This window comes from Ruditapes philippinarum, unplaced genomic scaffold (genome assembly GCF_026571515.1).
Source record: "Ruditapes philippinarum isolate M1 unplaced genomic scaffold, ASM2657151v2 ctg1275_1_1_1_1, whole genome shotgun sequence".
Taxonomy (NCBI): Eukaryota; Metazoa; Mollusca; class Bivalvia; order Venerida; family Veneridae; genus Ruditapes; species Ruditapes philippinarum.
Window position 1 is genome coordinate 222,109 of NW_026854542.1, and position 17,811 is coordinate 239,919.

The 17,811-nt window shown below is 31.6% G+C and overlaps 1 protein-coding gene across 2 annotated transcripts in view; it reads right to left on the reverse strand.

Annotated features, from left to right (window-relative positions):
* Positions 1–17,811, reverse strand: part of LOC132740419 (uncharacterized) — a 127,957-nt gene that overhangs the window by 65,588 nt on the left and 44,558 nt on the right. For both annotated transcript variants that reach the window (XM_060728321.1, XM_060728322.1), the window contains one exon: positions 7,821–7,886. The gene's annotated coding sequence lies outside the window, so the exon portion shown is untranslated. The remainder of the gene's footprint in view (positions 1–7,820; positions 7,887–17,811) is intronic.

Sequence of the window (17,811 nt, forward strand, 5' to 3'; positions counted from 1 at the left end):
GTCTCTGGGTGGACAAAAAGACGCACATAAAAAAGTTTTTTTCTTCAGTGGGTGGACACACAGTCACAATCGATTTTGACATAAAATAAATATTTTCAAGTCATCTGACAATGATGTTTACACAAAGAAAAAGAGCTTGGTTGGTAAAGGCATGGCTAAAATATAAAGTATAATTGGACAACGGCAAACCACTCAATATAAGTGTTAAATACCACTAAATGCATGAAATAATTTTGAATAATTCCATTTTGTTTGTAAAAAAACACATTTGTGCTTAATTCAGGATAACAATTATTACTATTTTACTCATTCTTAAATATGTTTCTAATTTTAATTTCTGCAGAATCTGAAATAGGTTTGTGTGAGATCAAAAATAAAAACAACAGACTGAAACATTTTAAAATCAAATATTTAATAAAAAGCGAACAAATAAAATTTCAATGTTGACACATAAACCTAATTTTACATTCTAATTTACAACAAGGCCATTTTTCAGATAAAATAATTTATGTTGATCTTGTTGAACTAGGTAATAATTTAGATCAAAAGGTACTGGCAATATTTGTCTGATGAAAGTTTGATAACATCTTTACGATGTTCCCTACCCTTAAATCAAGGAGAACATTACCTAAGAGAGTAATAATACCTTTATCAACCTTTTAAAGGTCTATTTGAACCAATAAACATTGTAAATTTTTTCACAGGTGAATTTATCAAAGCCTCTTATAAACTAATACTCATTGATCAGGATTATTATTACAAAATGACTTTGCAAAAATTTGAAAATTTGGTAACCTTTGGCGTGCCTATTTCTGATGACCTAGTGCTGGTAGGAATATTTACAAATAGTGAAGTTAACAAAACAAATACATGATGTAAAAAATATATGAAAACAGATTTTAAACATAAGTGTAGTTAAGAAAGCTGACAAAACCAGTAAATAAATTTTTAAAGGGACACCACTGATGTTTCTTGACATACAGGACTGGAAATATTTTTTCAGATTTGGGTATAAATTATTTGATGTAGGTCTGGACCAATTACTTTTAACTCAACTTAATATTAACATTTGCATAGTCTTATATTATTTTGTTAATTTAATAGTCAGCTTAAGTACCCCATACTTCACATCCATGTTAAAAATATCAGCAAAGTCAACTTAAATCATTGCCTTTAAAATATATAATTAAAAAGTAAATATAATTACATCATAACAAGATGAAAAAAGCAAATAACCGCAAAATGTATATTCTACTTCCATGCAGTAATATGCCTTTAATTAATTCTCTAGACTTGATTTTCGAAAGCATCGAAAGCAAAATGGCATTGAAGGAAGATGATACATATGGTTACAAATGCCATAGAAACGAAATGTCATCAAATCTTGGAGACGGTTTTCCATTAAGCTGCTTTTAAAAAGTATGATCATTTATGAAACAGGCTACACTATAATTAAGGGAAAATCGAGATTGAGGCAGGAAATTTAAAATCAATGAAGACTTAACCCACTTTCCTTCTCGTCATGTGTCGTATGAGAACATCATCAGAATAGAACATGCATGTTATGTAATTTCAACAGAAAAGTATCGTAACAGATGAAATACATTAAAAAGTCACTAAATCGGAAACCAAGGTCTTAGGGCCAAACATAATTGCCAAATAAGCAAGGAGTCCGGTTTACAGAGGGTTTAAGCCTTAAGGCATGGACGTTTTTTACTAACTTATACTGGCTAGGGTGGAAGGGGGGCTAAATTATAAATTATTAAATGCTAACTTATTCATTTTGAACTTGAATCCGCACTGTTAGTTGATATCAATGTTTTATTTATTGCCATTACGTAAAAAAAGTAAAAACAAACATAATTGTAAAACATTTATTTTATAAAGTCAACAATGATTTATGTAATGTATGTAATTTTCGTTTCTTACGATTTGTATACGATTGTAATTACATAACCTTATGATTCCTGATTAATTATAGACATCTTGAATATGAATTTTGTTGAAACTAAAATATAATGGCACCTCTGCAACAAATAAATTAATCCTTTCTTTCAAGAATGTAATTAGCATGCAGTTAATTGGAATAACATTATTGAATTAGCATAATTAGTAATTTAGTGATCTTCTCTTATAAATCAAAAAGACTCTTTCAATTTTTACATGTGAAATATTTGTCCGCTATTTAATTGTGAGGTAAAATTCCATAGACAATATAAGTGACAAATTATTTCGATTTTTTGTCCGCTTTCCTGAATAACGAGTTTCCGGTTTTTATATAATGAAAACAGAAGACCCTGAATATGCAGATATCTGGTTTTGCTCCAGGTTTTTAATGTAAAATAATCATTAATTTAGTAAACATTTTTAGAAGTATAAATCAAACAAAACCACAAAGCCATTGAAATTTCATAACACAACCGTCTTGAAAAATGACTTACTAACCAAAAACAAAAACTTCAAGGTTGCTGCATCTTATGAAGTTATTTTTACAATATCTTTAAACGGTAAAATTACATGTATGTTGTTTATCTAGAACAAGTTGTAACAATTAGAATGTCTCTCTTTAATATTAATCACATGAATATTGTACATGTATGTAAACAGAATAAAATGTTCTAAAATAGAATATTATGCTGGTTTTAACTACTCAATGGTTTCATGCATGTGCCAATATTTTACTCTTTAAAGGAAGTATACATACATATTTCTTTCATACAGGTATTATATGAAAGTATAATGTATTCTATGTGTGTATATGAAATACTTATAAACATGAGCAAAATAAAAATAGCGTAATCAAGTTTTAATAAATTAAATTTAAAATTAAACTTTTGGAACCAAAAGTAATTTGACTGCCACCAATATAAAGGTAGGCCAGCTTGCACTTCCATGCATTCTGATCTTGCTAATGCAAAACCTTACTTATCCAATCAAATACTCTTATACACAATGTCTTTCTTCTTTAACATTATCTTATACCCGTATTTATATACAACATTTTGACAGTTTGAAATTGGCATTAAAATAGTGTGTGTCATGGCCAGAATCCTACCATAGTTAAGTACATATACATAAAATAAAAGGACAAGGTTTGTAAATTATTATGAACGTGCACTTTATAACTATTACAACCCACTTAAAATAACAAATGTCATATCTTATCTTGGAATCTAAAAATTATTCTGTTCAACTTATATTCTAATTAGTAAAATCACAAAGGCACTGAGTGCATGGCCTTTTGTGAAAATGTCTGTATAATCAGCCAGTATGAAAACACCAAGTCTCTATTTAGTAACATAGTTACAATTTATACCCTTTCACTCTCATTGACATAAAATTTTGTAATAAAGCATCATCATGTGTATCGTATTCAATTTAACAGAAATTATTTACAAAAAGACAATTTTTTGTATATTTTAATTAAAATTTTTCCTAGAAAAAATCAAAATTATTTGAAATAATTTTTTCTTTGCAGGACTGCTTTATTAATTTAATTTGTGCAGCAAAACTTACATAATATTATTATCATTTCTAGAATGTGACACAATATTTTAATAACAAATATTTAGCTCAGTTTATCATAGCTGTTTGTTCAGGGTAGAACAATAAAATTCTGACTCAGGAGAGAAACAAAATGGTGCTGACTCAAGACGAAAGAACAAAAGGTGCTCGAGAACAATTTCTTTTGTCAACCAAATATGGATGTAATGCTATCTTCTGCTCCCTAATGAGTAACTTAATCTTAACAAAGAAAGTATGCCGGCACTAGGGATCTTAATTCAAGCAAGATGCTTAAACCGTTACCATGACAACCATATTTAAAATATCTAATGGTATTCATGACTTATGGCAGTAAAAGTCTGGAAAACATCATAATTAAACATGGATTAATTCCCCCCCCCCCCCCCTCCCCAAGACGCTTCCAAAATAAGACATCTTCATAAATGATTCACTAAATATTTAAAATAGGTCTATTATCGATGAACAAGAAATTTTATGTTCCAGAAAGTCCAATACAACAGGGCTAGACAATACCTTAGTTTCTTATCTTTTTCTTGCTTGGTTTTGACAATCATGATTTTTGTTTTATATAATTCCAAAATCTCAAAACCAGCCAAGAAAGCCAAGAAAGCCTAAGAAATCATAAGCAAATTAAGTCTGATGCAGACAACCAAAGTACTCTTTTACTAGTTACCATGGCAACCATTTCTATCAATGCATGTTTTAATTACTAATTCAGCAGCATGACAAAATAAGATCTATAATCAATCACCATCATGATACATCTGTCACATGATTGTTTTTTTTCCTTAAGACAAAATGCATGTTTTATGAGAAATGCATGAAAGCTTCATGCATTAGTAAATTCCTGAACCTGTATCCCTAGGCAACCGACATCTCCGACATAAACCCTCCCCTGACATTCGTTGCAATCACGATAATTTGGATTTCCGCTGGAATCGGAAAATACAAGAAGTTTTATTATGAGATTGAGAGAATACTCAGAATTAATAGGCTCTCTTACTTTATTTTATTTTTTACCTTCTTTAGTAATGGGTTTAGTACAGATGACATCAAAATGTTGTTGTTTTTTTTGTATTTCAATCACAACTAATTAAGCTCTGGAGTTTTGAAGAGGAGAGTTTTGAAGAAGAACAGAATTGTCATTGGTTTACCTGACAGAAATAGACATAAATCGGTGATAAATCACATTGTTAGGTGTTTCAGTGTGGGTGACTCATTTCTCTGCAAGTTTTAGTACCTAACTTGACTTAATCAATAGCTATATATATGACTAACTCTAGATCAGAGGCGAAAAGTTTTACCTGACCAGACTTGTTATGTATACATAAAGTACTACATTTTTTTGTTACATTTATAATATACATAATTATAATAAAAAGTAATAAGCGTTTACCTACATAATACTATATTGCAGCTTTATGTAACTTTTACATCCAACCCTTCCTGTTACATTCTGTTACTTCCCAGTGGGTATAGTAAACTTTTACTTAAGGAAACTTTAAAAAGAAATGAAATCTAAATGCAAAATACATGTATTTGTCTATCCATATTAATTTACAATATTGTTTACTTGGAAAATAAAAGATAGATAATACAAGATAAAAGTTTTAAATTATAACAAAAAAACAAAAAACACACACACAAAAAGTAAACAACTTACTCTGGTGGACATTCTCTTTAAAATTAGCGTTAGTTTTTTTGTTGTTTTTTTCGGTTTTTTTTTTCAGAAATCAAAGTTTTTTTTTGCTTTTTTTTTTTTTTTTTTTTTTTCAGAAATCGAAGTTGCTTGTGAGAGATGTTGCTATCTGTTGCTATTCCACAACGAAATAGAACAGATTGGCCACTAATAAATCGGATACTAAAACAAATAACAAAGAGCTTGAAATCTCATCAAACCACAGTCTCCAATCCATTTACAACCAATTGTTTTTATAAATGAATAATTAAATAACATGCTTTTTACAGTTCTGTTTTGTTTAAACTGTTTATAACGGAGGAAAAGCAGACCAGAAAATGTCATTGGATAATTCGAGGCTTTGAACGTTGCAGCACAATAACTGGCTATATCTAATTTTAACTTGCTGATTGAATATTAAGCCATTGGTCTTTGGTAAGACAACTAAGTGCAGCACACAGCACAAATAAGCCATTGGTCTTAGGTAAGACAACTAAATGCAGCATACAGCACAAATAAGCCATTGGTCTTAGGTAAGACAACTAAGTGCAGCACACGGCACAAAATAAGCCATGGGTTGGATATTAGCAACCTGAGAGTTGCACAAATATTGAGCTATTGGTTTGAAGGTTAGATAGAGACCTGAGTGTAGCCCACAGTTAATTATAAAGCCAAGTGTACCACGATTAAGCCATTGGTCTCAAAATAGAGACCTGTAGAGAGAAGAATGGATAAGCCATTGGTATAAGGTAACAGAGACCTATGTTCACTATAATAATTAGCTGATTGGTCTGTCATTAAGCCATTGGCCTGAAGGATGAGAACCAAGTGTTATAAAGCACAATTAACCTAATGTAAGTTTTGAGAAGTTTGAGCTAAAAGTTTCATGTCGGAAATACTCATTGTAAGATATATGTATATCTAAAATGGCTACCAGAAACCCATACATGCAACATTAACTAAGAAACATACAAGCAACATTAACTAAGGAAGACTGCCATCAATAATTTATATTAACTGGGCTTAAAAGACATCTTTATTTACCTACCTATAATCAACTTTTAATAAAATGTAAAACATTTTCCAAAAGTTTAATTAACATGTATATTATACTTATAGCCAATAGGTAAGTAAAAATGTTCAACAGGTAAGTAAAAATGTTGCTCAGCCCCTTTAAAATGAGCTTTTAAAATTTTGCATGCTCAAACTATATAGCAAGCATTTCACAGATTTGAAGCTGACATGAAAAAAACAAACAAAAAAAACAACATTTTTTTTTAATAAATAAGAAAAAACATAAACACTTTGATAAATTGATTGATTGATTGCATATATATAAATGTCCGGAACTGTTTTAATGAATATATCAAAGCCAACATGTCGTTGTTGTTTGCTTGAAGTGCGGATATATGTGGGAGGAGCGCATTTCCTTTTTTAAACTAAACATCAATATACTGGCACCTATTCCTCCACACCTTAATTACTTCTACACTCACTTACAAAACAAAGCACATTGCCATATTTGGGCGTAAATATGGAATATACAAGGTGACAGAATAGTCTTTCATGTTGTGCACAGTATTATCTCATCAATAATTTCGCTTTTCAATTTTCTTCTGAGATGAGAGACATTAAACCTAATTAAGAGGCACTTTACGGGCAGAATTCTGATTAGCTGCGACTTGATTGCAGTGATGCCATGAAAAGTTAATCTAATTTAAGTTCCCAGTCTAATCTAAATATTGAAAACAAAAGTGTGACAGCGAGCATAAAAATAATCAAATTGACAAGAGTTATAGAGACAAAGACAATTCCGTACATAACGATGTTACAAAGTAATATATAGGTACCAAAAATCCAAGTAATTCAATAAGGCCATCTGAAGAGTCTGGCTGCCGAAACCGTAACAACTACAATATATATTATACATGTATATACTGTCAAAACTAATATGCAACATTTATTAAAACTGAGTGAGAAAGCCTCACATAGGTGCTAATTTCCTATAACAAGCTGAACTCACACCATCACCATAATCATATCTGAATGTTATGAATAATTTGTGAAGTAAAACACCTTTTTGCAAATTATGAACTTGACAGCACCTTTAACAGCAGCATGCCTCCATATTTGTGCTACTTTTCATGAAAATTTTGATAATATATTAAAAGCTGCATGCCACCAAAATATTTCAAGAAAATCAAACTTGAGAAAAATGTACCGAGATTTTAAGAAAAAGTAAAAAAAATTTCTAGATTAAAGTTTATAATTTCCATGTTTAATTTGCAATAAATGACCGATTTGTAATATTGTGAAAAAATACTGCAAAATCAGTCCTTTATCCTATATACATGTAACATGTACATTATTACTTGAATCATAAATCTTAATTTTTACTGATCTTCTCAAAATCTAAGATCAAATTTAATCTTTTAATTTTTTTGAAATCTTTTGGCTCATCTGGAGGCAGCTTTAAAGGTTGGGTTTATTTCACACATATTACCATATCATTGAATATGGTCATAACTATATTAATCAGTTTAATTGAAGGTGCTCGATAGTGCTTTTTTCAGAACTTGAGATTATTGCAAAATAATGAGGAAAAATAAAAACTTACCTTATTAATTAGTCTTTTTCAAGTACACAAGTACCAGACAAAATGATTGACGTTAATTGCGTCAACCTGAAAATACAGAGATTTAAATCTTCATTATTTGTTATCAAGATGAATCAATAGTTTTTTTTGGTTTTTTAATACCGTAAAATTTCTATTAAAAGTCCCCCACCCCCAGGTTTTTTTTGTAAAGGAGAAAATCTACTCAAAAGAACTAAATCCAGAATTTCACTCCAACCCTTCAGAATCTATTTTATTCTACAGTACAAAAATGTATCATGCAAAATCTAAAGCTTTAAACCTTTTTAACATTATACAAAATTTGTTTAACACCAAACATATTCACAATGATTTCTGGATTTAGGAAATACTGTGGTTTTTTATTTGTTTGGGTAGTCAGACCAAACAAATAATGGTAGCGAAATTTAAGACCCTGATGCTGACAGTAGTCCGCTTTTTTGAAGCGGTTACTTCCCTTTATATGTACACTAAAGCCGAAAAATTCAGGGGAGATCACTGCGTAAAGATGGTCAAATGACAGACGCATTAATTTTCAAGCAAAATAATTCCCGAATGGTAGAAGATTTCTAATATTGTTTTATTCTTAATAGATATACATGCTTATAGTAAGCTCCATGATTATATATATCGGTTAGCGTCGTTACAAACCTTAATTTAGAATAATTTGGTTTTCTTCAGACCATTTACATATAATTCACCGTGGCCGAGGGGTTTGCGCGCTAGCTTAGGAAGCGAGAGGTCCGGAGTTCAAATCCCAGTAAGGCAACTCATTTTTTTCTTCAAATTGTTTAAGTCAAATAAACATTGGATTGAATATCAGTGTTGCAATTAGTCTTATAGCCAATTTACTACAATTAAAACGCTGGAAAGCATTGGTGGCACTATACAAAAACAAATTAGTTTATAATCTCACAACCTTCACCTTTCTGACATTCTGAGACCCAAACAAATTCAGCGCCTTCTGTGCTTTGATTACTGTATGTTTTATAATACTGAGCAGTCCTGTCTATATGATAATTATACTGAAATATTAATAATGACATTATTCAAACATCAAAGTAACCAGGATTCTTTTCAGTATAATTTACAGATCGATTCAAATTTACCTGATACACTTAAAGTATTTCCCAAATGGTTCAATTAACAGTGTTTTATAATCTGAATAAAGGATCATATTGGTGATGGAATCATGGGATACAGGCCAATTAAAGTTGTAATCACTTGTAGCCCAACCCATTTGCATTATACTTATATGTACATTTGTTTTTGTGTTATTCATATCTTATATGTATTATATAGTTTCAATAAAATATTATTAAACTAAATTAAAGTAAACTTTGACAAGTAAATGTTTTTGGGTTTTTCAGGTTTCGGTTTTACATCACACCAACACACTCACTCTGCAGACCTTCTAGCTTTACTGTTTGAGGAAGACCTCAGGTGCCCCATTGGTGATTTATTTCAGGAATGAGTGGTCACCTTAGTTGTAAAAGGTACGAAATGATAATGGTGAAAAAAAAATTATGAATAACAGCAGTGTATTATAATTATTCAAATATTTCAAAAGAACAAAATCCAACTTATTCCCCATTTCTTATAGCTACATAATGTTAAGTGTGTCTGTGTTTGATACAATTACAGTGTATAACAAATATTATAGTTATAAGTAGAATTGTCCAATAAAAAGCTCATAAACTTATTTTTAGTATGTCTAAGTAACAGCATTGATGAAATTTAACAAGATATATACACATACTTTTTCAAACGTTTTGTCATTATTTTACTCAAATAGCAACAAGTGATATTGTTACATATGAAAGATTGGATGTCACAACGGCATATAATAATGAAAGTGGAAGTGCCTCCCAACATAAGACCTTCCAGGGCAGATTATCCTAAAATTTAATATTTCAAAGTCTTCTATGACTAAGAAATTTTTTGCCCTGGTTTACCTTAATTTTCACTCATTGTAAATTTCTCAAAGATATTTGATTTAAACTTACTTAGAATACTTGTTCTGATCACTATCAAAAAAGGTTAACTTGAATGCTGATGCTGACAACCAACTAGTGGATCATGGCAATATCCCGCCTTTTTTCCCAAATTGTTGAGTTAAAAATTAGCAAGAATCCTTAGAGAAATGTGATTTTTAGAAAACCTTATAAATACTTTCATTATTTCAAGCACAAGTATCTGCATAGCACAACTGAACTTTCAAAAGCTATTATAGCTGTTTTCCTTAATTTCTCGCATAAAAAATTTCAGCAAGAATAAAATACAAAATGTACTAACCTATTTTCTAATTGTCCTAATAAAACAATGTTAAACTGCATTTAATACCATAAACAGTATTTTATTAATTACCAACCATGTTGCACAATCCTATTTTTTTTCAAATAATATGTCTGCAAAGTAGGCCATGTATACATGATTTATAAAATGACACATCTGGATATATATATATATATATATAATATATATATATATATATATATATATATATATATATATATATATATATATATATATATTTGTTATATATTTCAACTAATCCATGTTCATGAAATTCTTATGCTATTGTATGAAATATTTTCACGTAACAATTTGTGTACAGTTCAAAAGGTTAAGCCAATTTTTCTACCATTCCTTTAATAGTCTCTATCCTTGGTGATTGAAAATAATCAGATTTACCTCTACCTTAGGACAAACTGGTAAAGCCAGTTTTCCTAAAACAACTTACAGGTTTGTAAAAGCAACACACCTCAAAACAATGAAATGAATTAAATGAAATAAAATGAAATATGTCAAGTGCAAAATAAATGACTGGTCTACTTTAAGGATTAAAATGTAAATCTATTATCTTTTAATTCTAGAAAGGAAGTTGACAAAACTGTCAGTAAAACGTGTATTTTCTTTTATTTTCTTTTATATAATCTACGGTGTAACTAACGCAGTAGCCAATTTATAAATAGAAGATAATTTATTCAACATGGTCATGATGGTTGATAAAAAAAAACGCCATATCTGGTTAAGTACTGGATCCACGATTCCAATGTAAATGTGAAGGCTGGTATACATGTAGCTCTAATCAAACCAACATAATGCGTTTGCGACCAGCATGGATCCAGACCAGCCTGCGCATCCGCACAGTCTGATCAGGATCCATGCTGTTCGCTATCAGTTTCTCTACTTGTTATAGAGTAATTGTAAGCGAACAGCATGGATCCTGATCAGACTGCGCGGATGCGCAGGCTGGTCTGGATACATGCTGGTCGCAAACGCATTATGTTGGTTTTGTCGTGACGCGGCTCATATATATAAATAGGTATATATGATGTTATATGTGATGTTATCAATTAATTATAGATATTTGAAGTAATTTAAAAGCTACAGCGGTTTATTCTCCATTCTATATAATATTTATAATTATGTTTGATTGATACCATACCTGAGACCCTGTACATTCTGGATAAAAGATCCCAATTTGTCTTCTACTAGAAATAACTTAGTGTAATAAAAGAAGGTAATAATTCACAATGGCCAAGAGCCAGACTGTTTGTTTTCGGCGCAAAAATGTCAAATTATGAATTTTCGATTTCTTTTATTTGAAGAGAGGTACATACTAGATTTTCTGCTATCTCCAGGTAAGCTACTCAGGACAGAATAAGGACAAAAGCCCCCACCCCCTCTCCGACAAAAGCAGCCCATCTAAAAATGACACAGTGGACAGATGGGGGGCTTTTGTCTTGGGGGGCTTTGTCCTACACTCTCAGGTAGGACACCATTGACAGTACAAGACAATACAAGTATTGGAATACCATTCAAAACACTGTAAATTAAACCATAACATTCCATGCTAATGTGAATGTTGGGTGGGGAAATTGAGTGGCATACAGTATATCAGTGCCTAATAAATGGCAAAAATGTAATTCTAAGGGAGGCTTAATATGATTGAGGCAAGCAAAACATTTTTAGCACCATAGAGAACTGATAAGTTCATCTAACAAAAAGTGTAAATTTATGAAAAATGCAGAGGACAAGAAAAGACTACATTCTGGTATTTATGATGTTACCTTTTTATTTCTTATGTAAATTAAAATGAAACCTGGACAATATGTGACAATATGGGAAACATCTTTTCTTTAGTAAACATTGAGGCAATAATTGTTTACTTTGCAACAGATGTCTAACCTCATTTTATTAAGCAAACAAAATAATATTTTATTTAAAAAAAATAAAGTGACAGGAAACTGTCAAAAACACAGGTTTTCTGCCACTATTACATCTGTGGAAAAAAACAACAACAAAGTGCAAAAACTATGCAAAATATGATCACATTACAAAATCCTGTCAAAAATGCCCCAGGGCACTTGATAATGATCATTTTGCTAAAATTTTGTTGACATCACTAAAGAATTGTTGCACACAGTAGCAGGCCATCTGCCCGCCTACATTTTTACCTGTTATGTGTTTGTTGATACTTTTAGAAAAAGGGGCCATAATTGTGTTGAAAAATTATTGGTAAGGGGGCCATAACTTTGTAAAAAAAGATTGGTCTGATGCCAACTGGTTTTTTCAGTGAAGTTACATACATGTACCAAATATCATCAAAACGTTTTTATTCATTCTAAGGAATGAGTTGACTACAAATTAATCAAATTATCATTTCATCCCAGGGCTCATCCGGAAGGGCGATTCAGGCGAAAACTTCGCCGTGTATATTCCAATTTCGCTCTTCCGATTGATCAAAGAGAAGTCAACATCGCCGATAAAATCTTAATTCCCAAATAGTAATTACTTAGCGATGTAAAGAGCAGAGATTGTATCCGCCCATATGACGACCGCTAATTATCATTATCCAATCAGAGCGTCGCTTTATACTACCCTTCTACCTGTAAGCGAAGCGATAGACCGCCTACTCTAAACAGTAAATAATGAGAGCATCGGCCAGAAACGGTATAATTGTGTGATAGTTTTGCGAGTTTAATACGGGATTTGGCGATTATTATAAATTGTTTTTTCCCCGATTATCTAAACACGTGCAATCTTCCCTAATTGATATACACGATGCACTTCGATGGTGGGTTTTTAACCCGAGTAAAGGCGATGTGCAATGGATTTTTCACGGCTATCACAAAACTGTTAGTCAATTAAAAATAATCAATTTCATTAATGATCAGCGACCAGATTAAAAACTTAATCATAGTTTTGAATGATTTCAGTCTGTTAACATTAATTTTTACTGTAAAATTGTTATGTCGCTCACGTCATGGCTACAAGGCGAAATGCCGAAACCGAGCAGTATTTTTAGTTACTGATTCTGATAGTTACACCTACGCGAAAATTTAAGAAAGCCAATTCGCAAAAATCTAAGAATATCTTGCGATTGGTATGTTGTAGACAGTAGGGGTGTTTGGCATTGTTCTCTTTGTAGAAATGCCAAATTTGACACAGTTTACGCACGTGGGCAAGACATCCCGGCTTAACTAGACATATCGGTCGTATATCATGTAACGTGTATATAACAACAACATTTGTCTGGAAAGAAGTGTTCTTATTGTTTCAAAATAAATTCGTAAATATGACGCTCAGATTAAGATTTATCAATATTGTAAATTTTAAAAAGCATTATTTATAAAGATATTACCGAATTTAACATTTCATGAAAATAAAGGGAGGTAATTAGAAATTAATTTTCTACAATTTCTCAGTAAAATTTTTCAATAAGAAATGAATGTATGTAATTTTATGATCAAATATAATGTGCACAAATGTCTGCAGTACATATTTTACATATTCTTTGATGTTTGAAAATTGTTTTATAAGCATAATTATATGCATATAAATGTGATATTACAACATTCAGGACTTTGATGCCAGCCCGCATAGCTCAATCGGTTAGAGCGCGAGACTTGTAATCTCGACATTGTGGGTTCGATTCCCGGGCTGGCCAACTAAAATTACTAATCAGTCTTTCGGATGAGACTTTAAATCGAGGTCCCGTGTATGGGTGCTTAAACACTTGGCACGCTAAAGAACCAGGAGAAGCTTCTGGAATTGGGGCATCTTTCTGTATCTGTAATTGCACTATCCTCCAAAAATCTAAAATGACTAATACTCTTCTGGAGGACTCGCCCATATGGGCAACCGGTGGCGAGTATAAATAAACGCAAATACACACACAGTAAGCAGTAAGCAATAGGGGCCTCCGTGGCCGAGTGGTTAAAGTCGCTGACTTGAGATCACAGGTCCCTCACCACTGTAGGTTCGATCCTCACTCGGGTCGAAATCTTTCATGTGAGGAAGCCATCCAGCTGGCTTACGGAAGGTCGGTGGTTCTACCCAGGTGCCCGCTCGTGCCTGAAATAATGCCCGGAGGGGCACCTGGGGTCTTCCTCCACCAATAAAGCTGGAAAAAATCGACGAAAAATCTCGGCGGGACGCTCTAGGATGACCCGACTTGAGTGTACGGTCGCCCATATGGGCTTTCCGGCGGCGACCTTAAATAAACGCATCAAAAAAAAAAAAAAAAATCAGGACTTTGAGAGAAATTTCTGTTACCAGAACAGAATAGAACAGATATTATTAATCAATATCCAACGTCACTTCATCTTCTTTTAAAGGTGAAGAAAGTAAAGTAAAAAATATGAAATTGATTTTATCACCATATCTTTTCTTACACATTATTATCAACAAATGTAAATGAAAATATATAAACACGTATTTAGAGAAAGCTTATAAATAGCTGATCAATAGATATCAAAAATAATTTTTTATATTCATATATGCAGCTCAAAAACATTTAGATGCCATTGCCTGATCTACTACTAAATAATTAATCTACTTTTAATTAATACTACTATTAATTAATCTTCTATTAATTTATAAACTGGAGAAATATCATAAGTGATGTTAATTGTGTTTATATTATAATTAAAGGATGTATAGCCATGCATGTTAATGCATACACATTGGGTTGTTTCCCTTCTCCCTAATTTTCGCAAGGTCGTCACTTCTCCCTAAAATTTCCCCCCAGGATGAGCCCTGCATCCATGCTGCATACATGTTTAATTGAAAGAAATTTGATTATACTAAAAGATTCAGAATTATTGTTTTTCAAGGGTTTTAACCTGCAGCATTGCTCTCACTATTCTGATGTACTTGAATACCGGTATTTTAAAGCAATCAAGCCATATTTATACATTATATACATTACAACATCCAACAAGAGCTGTCGGTAGGACAGCAACGCTCGACTATTCTAAGTGCTTGATAGTAAAAAAAATGCTTGATACAGTTACCTCCTCCTGTTTACAGGTTGGGGTCATGATGGTGAACAACCCTTGCAGAAAGATATACTGGTATTTAAAAAGTCCCAGTATTTCCCAGTTATTATCCTAGAAAATTCCAGAATGTTAAAACCAGTCTTGGCTATTCTAGTAATGCCTAGGAAATACCAGTTACTGAGAACTAGGCATTTCTAATAATTTTTAAACAACTCATCAATTTCAAAGTTATACTAGGAATTGTAATTTATTTTCTGAGATTTCTAAGACTTAAGATTTTGCAAAATTCCTAGTCTTTAGGAATTACTTAGAATTTATCTTGTAGAACAAAATCCTTAACATCTGTGCTAAATTCCTTGAATCTTACATAAATTCCTAAAGACTAGGAATTCTCTTTGTTGAAAGTAAACAAGTAAATAAAGAAGGAAGACAATAAAATTGAAAATAAAAATATTTTCTTTCTTTTTTTAAATAAAACAACATACTGATCTAGATCTATTTAATAATATTTTTTCTAGGATTACTTTTATTATTATTATTTAATTGAAATTTAATAATCAATTGACCTTAATGGTCAACCTGCATTATGACAATTTTATCATTGGCCATTTTAATTAATAGATATTAAATAGGAATATATAACCAAAAAGAAATAACAAATGTTCAGGCACTCCAAGTAAATCAAAGACGTATTATAAACCTTAAGAAAATAATCAATAATTGACATCTGAAGTATGTAATTTTTATCAGTTGTGTAGAGCTATTTTTTAGCGCTGTCAAATTGCATCCACTGATGTCATGCTTCAGTGCACAGGCTGTGTGTATAAACCACTTTATGCACGGCTTATACTGCCTGTTGACATTTTTATTGATTGTGATTTGAAACATATGTAGATCTAATTAGGGGTGGATTTAAGGTGATTATTATTGCATAGTTGAAAATCCCATGTGGCAAATAGACTCTTGTGCAGATTTTTTCACGTGTCAAATTTGTGCATTTCCAAATTTTCACGAGTCAAAACCCGAATCTCCGCCTGAATTAAAGTAGGCCTATATGTGGCAGGTCATATTTATGCTGACGGAAATTAACGATGATAACTTAGTCTTTACTTAACCAGCGAACCTTTACGATTATACTCGAGCAATTTCCGTATATTTACGCTAACCGAGACGAGCATAATTTCATGACGTATTTAATACGTAGGCCTATACTGATGACGTAGCAACACAATTGTTTTGGAAACTACTGTAGCTTTGTATGAAATTCAAGCGCTTGTTGGGCTAAAATAATAGATTTGTGAAATAAAATTCAACGATATAATTGAAATTATTCAGTCATTGTATTGACGGCAAAAAACAACGGAACTACACGAAATTTTGCGAATCAAGCACATGTTACTGACGTAGTACACAGGTTTATTACGTAGAACACAGGTTTATTGTGCGCGCAATATTCAAAGACGGCAGACACTTCGTCTCATATCGACAGTGAACTGATATCGTCTCCCCAATAAAGACATACAACGAGGAAGGTGAAATAGCCCAAGCAAATTATCAGAAGAAGACCTTCAAAGCTGCAATCGGTGAAATTCACTGTGAGTATTATCATAAATGCACTGTTTTTTTCCCAAACAGAGACGGCGTGTTTATGACCTCTAGAAAAAATGAAGAGTCTAGAGATTATTTTAATGACCTTTCTTCACGTCTAAAAGCATTATTTTGTAACAATTTGCCGACTGTAACAATAGAAATAATAATTGTATTTCCAGCTTATTCCTAGTTACAGTTAAGATACTTAAACCTTACTGGAAAAAATGCGTAAACGGACATTTGTCACATATTTTCGCGACCTGTTTTCATTTATTTCTTTGTTGAACAGGAAAGATATAATAATAATAAATAAAAAAACAAAGCATCGTTAAATATGGCTGTGCTTCCCTGCAGGAAATTATTTGCTTATGCCCCTTTAAAAATATTTGAAATTTAAAATATTGTTTTGAAAAATGCATGGCTAGAAAGTTTTTTTACACCCAGACAGTGCAATACCCTAGTATGCAGACAGTTCACTACCTTAGCAATTTTGAACTTGTATTAGAAAAAAAAGTTTTTCATAAAGAAACAATATTTTTATATGACCATTAATTTATGTAGATCTAGTTATATATTTAGAACAAGATCAACAAGAAAAGATGATGTTCAATAAGCCTACATCATGTCAGTATTTTAAAAATAACACATTACTGACAGACTGTATTTTTAAATCACAATAAGATACCTCCAAAAATTTATTTGAAACAGAAATCATGTTTTCTGTTTGTTTTTGATTTATGTGTGTGTTTGTGTGTGATTTAATCTCTAGATTTCTGTGCATGTATAGGAATTATTGGACCACTAAAAAGTTGTCTAGGCCACAAAATTTATCGGTCATTCAGTGGTCCAAGTGACAGCCTAGCTAAAATGGTTTTGTCTTTGACACTGTCTAAGCCTATACTAGAGAATCTGAATACTGGTCCATTAAAATAAATCCCACATGATGATTTGCAAAGAACAAAAATAGCACAAACAGTGTCATACTTTAAGCACTAACCTGAATACATTGCCCTCTCAGTCATTGAATTTAAGATTTTTGAAATATACTCGTCCGAATTCCAGTTTTGAATTTATTCTACTATATATTTAGCTCTTAA